We start from the raw sequence: 7323 nt of genomic DNA, 5'->3' as shown, positions 1-7323 counted from the left end.
GTGTCATTCCAGCTCAGGTTTGGGAGAATCACTTCAGAAATATATTTATGGAAAATCCAAACCTCCCTTCCAGCTTACAGGAGGATGACAGGGCAGAATTGTCACTGCTCCCTAATTGGAGGCCGGTTACTGTGGAGGAAGTCCATACATTAATTGGGAATCTGAAGAGTGGAAAGGCTCCGGGGAAAGACTTTATCGCAGCAGAGTTGATTACATCAAACCAGCACTGGTGGGCTCCGCTTCTGGGAGCACTCTTTACGGTAGTAAATAACTCGGGCAAGGTACCATATAGCTGGAAACATGCTATAGTAGTTCCAATCTTTAAGAGAGGCCACCCAAATGTACCTTCCAATTATAGGCCTATTAGCCTGCTCTCAATAATTGGGAAGCTGTATGCCCGTTTCCTCAGTAGCAAACTTATTATAAGATCTCTGGAACTTGAACATGTCCAACAATGAGCGCTCACACCTCCCTTTGTGGGGCCCCCCCTTTGCAGGACCGCGCACAGCACCTCTGGCCACGTGGGACTCACCAGCTGGTTGGGCTGGCCCGCCTCCCTGCGCTAGCCATTGGGGGTTCCTGCCAAACCCCAGTTAACCTATCAGCACTCTTGGGAGGCGGAGCCAGCAGCAAACATGCAATCGCGGTCTCAAGTGGCAGTTTTAGGCCTTGGGCGGAATCCTTTAGTCTATCTTCCCTAAATTGGGGTGGGGTGGGCGTGAAGTGGTAACGCACCCCACCCCCCACAGCGGCGAGTCCAGGGTCCCCTCTTAAAGGGGTTTGTAAAATGGGAGCCACTGGCCATACACTGGGCGTGAGCACACGAGTGAGCGGGCCTGTGCTGAGTGAGTGAAGGTGTGTGTGCTGCTCCTGCTGAGCGTCAGCTCGGTTTTTTCCCTTTTAGCCTTCTGGCGCCCCACAGAATTCGGCGCCTGCAGGCTAAAAGGGAAAAAACTGAGCTGATGCTCAGTGGGAGCGGAGACCGCACCCTCGCTCACTCAGCGCGCTGGTTCGGTGTTCCCCAGACTCTCACCTGGCGCCCTCTAGAACTTGGCGCCCCGGCGCCCCACACCACTAGGGTCTATGGGTAAGATGGCCCTGGCTGGAGAGATGGTTATAGAGGAGCAGGAGTGGAAATACATGGCGAAACCTGGGACAAATACTGCCATCCAACAAAAGTGGAGGGAAATATCCAGGTGTTATGTACTGAGTTGAATAGGATCCAAACTGCAGCAGTCTGATTGGTCCTAGAACAATAGGATCCAAATTGCAGCAGTCTGATTGGTCCTAGAACAATAGGATTCAGAATGCAGCAGTCTGATTGGTCCTAGAACAATGCAGCAGTATGATTGGTTGGCAGGAACCACCCAATCATGCTCCAGATATAAGTGAATCCACAACCTGATTGGCTTACAGTAGAATTCCAGAATTAGCCAATCATGTGCAGCCCATTGTGTAAATAATGTACCGTATATAAAGCAGATACTTTGAGGGGACATTCATTCATTCCTCCTCACCACTATGAGCTGAATAAAGAGCATGAAATCACTTTGCGACTCTGAGTATATTTCACCAACAATTTTAGAAAGTGGGTGGATTTTATTAATCTTCAAAGGTTGTGATCTTATCTTTATGATGGAGCTGAGGAGTTCCTTCTTTCTTCCCAAGGACAACAAAAAGGCATCTTTGCCGAACCTGCCCTTGGGAATGACGCTGAACCATGACAAAGTGTTCCCAAGGGATTTCCATGCCGGGAACACAGTCAAGTTGCCACTTAAAGCAGCAGCTGAAAGAAAGAAAAACTAATGAACTCCCAGCCAAGGTAAGACCACCATCCTGGAACATTGGTAGAATCGGTATGCTGCCCTCCGCCTCCAGGTTAAAGACCCCCAAAGGTTAAGCAAGCTGCCAGAGCATGGAATGCAAAAATAAATGAAGTACTGACAAAGGGGAAATTCACCCAAAGTAAAGCAGATCTCTGCCTGTATTCAAAGAGAACAGATCAGAGATGGATTCGTGTACCATTGCACGTAGATAATCTGATGATCTGCTTTGAACAAGAAGGGAATGATCATGAACTAATTCAAGTATTAAACCAAAACTCGGAAAGAAGTGTTATAAGAATTTTAAGGTCTCAAATAGAGAATAAATATTCATAAATGCACACATATCTAAATATAATCATATGTCTGAAATAGTGCAGGAGAGCAATCCTGAAGCCATTTTGACTCTCCCAGTGACCTCAAATATTCTTCTGCAGTAAGGGAGGCAAATGGGGAAAGCCTTCTTATTGTCTTTTTGCTTGCAAATCCTGTCTTAAGGGCGTATTTGTGTATGAATAGGGTGAGTCTGTGACCTGGACTTAGGAACTAAAATGTTAACCATCACAAAAGAATGGGCTGGCTGCCCAGATAATGCAGTCAGTGACCATTATTAGGTATCCTGGCAGACAGGATTTCTGCCTTAGGCTGCCTCCTTCTGTGATGTATGTATGATGATTTTGGGGTGGTCTTTGACTAAGTGGGTTGCACAATGTCAAAAGTCTTTAAAAGTTCCTGCACACTTTTGTTCAGGGTCTTGGAAGGAGGGAAAGGAACTCTGTTGCAACAGAAAAATAAATATCTCCCTTGCTTTCTCCTGGATCCTGCCTCCATCCCTCCTCCTCTGAGCAATCATGGACTTAGGGGACTCAGAGTCCCATGGGGAGTTGGGCAGCAAAAGCTGGGAGGGTAATCTTGGGCTACAGGGTGGGCAATTTCAATACAGTGGTGCCTCGCAAGACGAAATTAATTCGTTCTGCAAGTTTTTTCGTCTGGTGAATTTTTTGTCTTGCGAAGCACGGTTTCCCATAGGAAATGCATTGACGGTTTCCCATAGGAATGCATTGACGGTTTTAAGAAAAGGCGCAAGACGTTTTCGTCTTGCGAAGCAAGCCCATAGGGAAATTCGTCTTGCGAAGCAACTCAAAAAACAAAAAACTCTTTCGTCTTGCGAGTTTTTCGTCTTGCGAGGCATTCGTCTTGCGAGGTACCACTGTAGTCTATATAAGGGCTTGCGCACCATTGTTCGTGTTCTCCTCCCTCCTGCGTGTGATGAGTACGGACCCTGTTGCAACCGTTCCTTGAATAAAGATCAGGCTTACTAGCTGCTTTGCTTCTCAATATTCTCTGGTTGGCCTCTGTTATTTTCTCCTACCAATAGGGAACCTTAGAAGGCCTCTGTATGGGCTCCTGGATACCCCATAAGGAAAGAGGAGCAGATTTTCTTACAACAGAAGGATATAGGAAACATAATACGCTACTTGGGAATACAAATAGAAAGAGAATATGAAGACCATTACCTTCTTAAAGCCACAAAACTGAAGAATCATAGAATTGCAGAGTTGCAAAGGACCCCAAGACTCAACTAGTGCAACCCCCTACAATGCAAGAATCATATCTAAAGAATCTCTGATAATAGATGGCCATGCAATTTCTGTTCAAAATCCTCCAGAGAAGGAGAGTCCACCACTTCCCATCCCAAGGTAGTTCTTTCAACTGGTTAATTGCTCTTACCATATACAGTGGTGCCTCGCAAGACGAAAAGAATCCGTTCTGCGAGTCTCTTCGTCTTGCGGTTTTTTTCGTCTTGCGAAGCAAGCCCATTAGCGGCTTAGCGGATTAGCGCTATTAGCGGTTTAGCGGCTATTAGCGGCTATTAAAGGCTTAAGGGATTAGCGGATTAGCTGCTAAAAGGCTATTAGCGGCTTAGCGGGCTTAGTGGATCAGCTGATAAGCGGCTTAGTGGCTTGGGAAAAAGGGGGGGGAGGGGAAAAAACCCCGCAGGAACTCGCAAGACATTTTCGTCTTGCGAAGCAAGCCCATAGCAAATTCGTTTTGCGAAGCACCTCCAAAACGGAAAACCCTTTCGTCTAGCGGGTTTTCCGTCTTGCAAGGCATTCGTCTTGCGGGGCACCACTGTAAAGAGTAGAAAGCTTTGGAATTAGAAATTCAAAGGCAATAAATACTTCAGCTGCCTGAAAGAGATCAAGAAGCATGGTATTACCATTAAAAGGTAAAAAAGGTAAAGGACCCCTGGACGGTTAAGTCAAAGGAGACTGAGGGGTTGCGGCTTTCAGGCTGAGGGAGCCAGTGTTTTGTCATGCTGATCACATCACCCGGACAGCTTCCATCAACTTTGCCTCCAGCTCATCAACTTTGCCTCCCTCCTCAAAAAAAACAAAGAAGCTCAACAACTTTTGTATCTGGATTTTCACTTTTTGAACTATGGCAACCCTAGGTTCGCATTTACCCAGTTCATAGATCAAGATGATATCCTGCGAAAGAATTGGAATCGTCATATAGTTCAAGGAAGAACTGTCTGTACTAGGTGACATCTTGTTCCCATGCATGCAAAGCTTCAAAGGAAGATATGACGCAAAGAGTACGTGAAGGCCACTTGGATATAGAAAAATTATAATTATAGATAGACTTTTCTAGAGGCTACTGGCCAAACATAAATGTAGACAGAGAAAGAAGAGGGAAAGCCTGGCATGTCAGGAATTTATATCAGCTCTGATAGAAAAACCTGTGATGTTTTGGGGAGAGCTTCTGCATCCACAGTCAAAGGTGGGCACTGGCTTGAGCAAGCAGGATAACAGACTGCTAATAATGGACTGTTTTTCCAACTACCCTAAGATAGCTCATCTGGGCAACATGACAGCCATTTAAGTAATCACCCTCATTGCATCAGTATTTGCTCAACACTGCATGCCTACTGTAGTACAAACAGATAACACACATCAGTTTGATGGCCACAAGTTCCAAGGATTTGCAAAGCTAGATGGGTTTATCCACAAAACATCCAGCCCAAGATATCTACAAAATCCAGTGAACTTGTTGAGAATGGCCTAGGGAAGAGATTCCTAAATAAAGCAATGAACTCAAAGGCTGATCCTTATTTGGCATGTCTTACTTACAGAACTACCGTATTTTTTGCTCTATAAGACTCACTTTTTCCCTCCTAAAAAGTAAGGGGAAATGTGTGTGCGTCTTATGGAGCGAATGCAGGCTGCGCAGCTATCCCAGAAGCCAGAACAGCAAGAGGGATTGCTGCTTTCACTGCGCAGCGATCCCTCTTGCTGTTCTGGCTTCTGAGATTCAGAATATTTTTTTTCTTGTTTTCCTCCTCCAAAAACCAGGTGCGTCTTGTGGCCTGGTGCGTCTTATAGAGCAAAAAATTACCACGCAGCATGGCCTCTTCACAAGAAAACTACTGCTCAATAGAAAATTCTGCCACAAGTATGACACAGTGAGATCAGTTGACAACGTGAAATTTACACATGCAAAAATCTGTGCAAGGTCAAGAGAAAAATGGCATTACGATAAGGGTGCTAAAAACTTGCCACCACTTCAGGAAAATGACAATGTGTTGCTTTCAAATGGCACAACATGGAATCAGAAATCCATAATGTCCCATCAAGGGGATCCGCTATCATATCAAGTGATCATGCCACGAGGTTCCACCTTTAAATTATTATTATTTTTTAAAAAAATCATTTTCACTTTTAACATTTATCATCATACATAAATCATAATCATTTTACAAATGGGATTCTCAGAAGCCCCAAACTTCCCTCCACCCCTCCATGGTTTCTCCAGATATTCTTTTCAAACTGCATCGTACCATATTCTCCATATTTTCTTACATCTCGTTTTCTATCATAGTTCTCACTTCATTGCAAGTGTTTTTAAAATCCTGTCAGTGTTTTCAATTGTTTACAGTGTTCTTTCAAGTAACTTTTAAAAATTCCCCGTTCTTTATTAAATTTACTGTCCTCTTGATCTCTGGTTTTCCCGGTCATTTTTGCCAATTCAGCATAGTCCGTCATATTTATCATATTTGTCCTCCTTCCACCTTTGGGCAAGCACAAGGTTCCACCTTTAGAAGGAAGAGAATACATCTCCTACTGATTCCAAAGGATCATGACCATAGACAACCCATACCACTCTGCACCAAATGAGGCACTGAAATCCATGAAAGAACTGGCAGAAAGATACTTCTAATTTTTTATGGCAAGGGAAAAGGCCCAGAATTAAACATCTAATTTTAATTGATATAAAAGACAGAGGAGGCTTTTCTCTGCCCAATCTGAAGTTGTATTATGAGGCAGCCTGCTTCACCTGGTTAAAGGAGTGGAGTATGCTGCAAGATTCGGACCTCTTAGATTTGGAGGGTTTTGATAACCGATGGGGTGGCATGCGTACTTGGACTATGGGAAAGCTAAAGTTCATAGAAATTTTTCAAATCATATTGTCAGGAATTCGTTATTTGCAGTCTGGGAGAAATACAAAAACCTGTTTGAGCCCAAAGTTCCTTGGTGGATTTCCCCAATAGAGGCCTGTGCGGTGAAAAGGAAAAATACTCAGGGAGTCTGGCCAACATATAAAGTACTCTTAAAGGAAGAAGATAACCAATTAAAGTTAAGAAGTTTTGAGGAAATAAGAGAGTGCATATCGGATTGGTTCCAATACCACCAATTATTTGAGACATTCAAATCTGACAAACAGAAGGGTTTTGCAACAGAGATTTCTGATTCAAATTTGATTTGGTTAATTTCAAAACTAAAACACTCTCTAAGATGTACCAACTCCTCCTTGACCCTTTTACAGAGATCCAACAGCCATAAGAAAGACAGACAGACTCGTCAGCATTTGTTAAGTTTTGATATTAGTGCTTTTTTTCTAAAATAAATAAACTGGGAAGTCAAGGAGGAGGGGATCACAGCGTCTATGGTTAAGTGGTCTCAGGATTTTGGGTACACAAATCCCACCATGACACAGTGGGAAAATCTGTGGAAAACAAATTGGAAATTCACAGGTTGCTACACTTTGAGAGAGAATTTCCTAAAAATGCAACATCAGTGGTACTTTACCCCTTGGAAACTCTCTAAAATGTATAAAAGTTTCCCAAGCAATTGCTGGTGATGTAAAGAAAAACCCGGTACTCTATGCCACATGTGGTGGCAGTGTAAGGAAATTAAGGCATTCTGGGAGGATATCTATTTAGAACTGGAAAAAATGCTAAAAAAATCTCCTTTAATAAAAACCCAGAAGCCTTCCTTTTGGAAATTACAGATTCGGACATTCCCAAAAAGGTAAGAGAGATCTTTTTATACGCCACAGTCGCAGTGAGAGTTCTTATTGCAGCAAACTGGAATAGTGACAAAGTTCCTTCAAGGTTAGAATGGATTCAAAAATTGGCTGAATATGCAGAATTAGATAGCTTGTCTGACAAAATAAAGAATAAACCAAAACAGGTATTTATTTCAAAATGGGAAGCCTT

Source organism: Podarcis tiliguerta, assembly GCF_965153285.1.
Source record: "Podarcis tiliguerta genome assembly, chromosome: 17".
Classification (NCBI taxonomy): domain Eukaryota; kingdom Metazoa; phylum Chordata; class Lepidosauria; order Squamata; family Lacertidae; genus Podarcis; species Podarcis tiliguerta.
The sequence above is the reverse complement of the archived record's forward strand: the minus strand, read 5'-3'. Positions refer to the sequence as shown.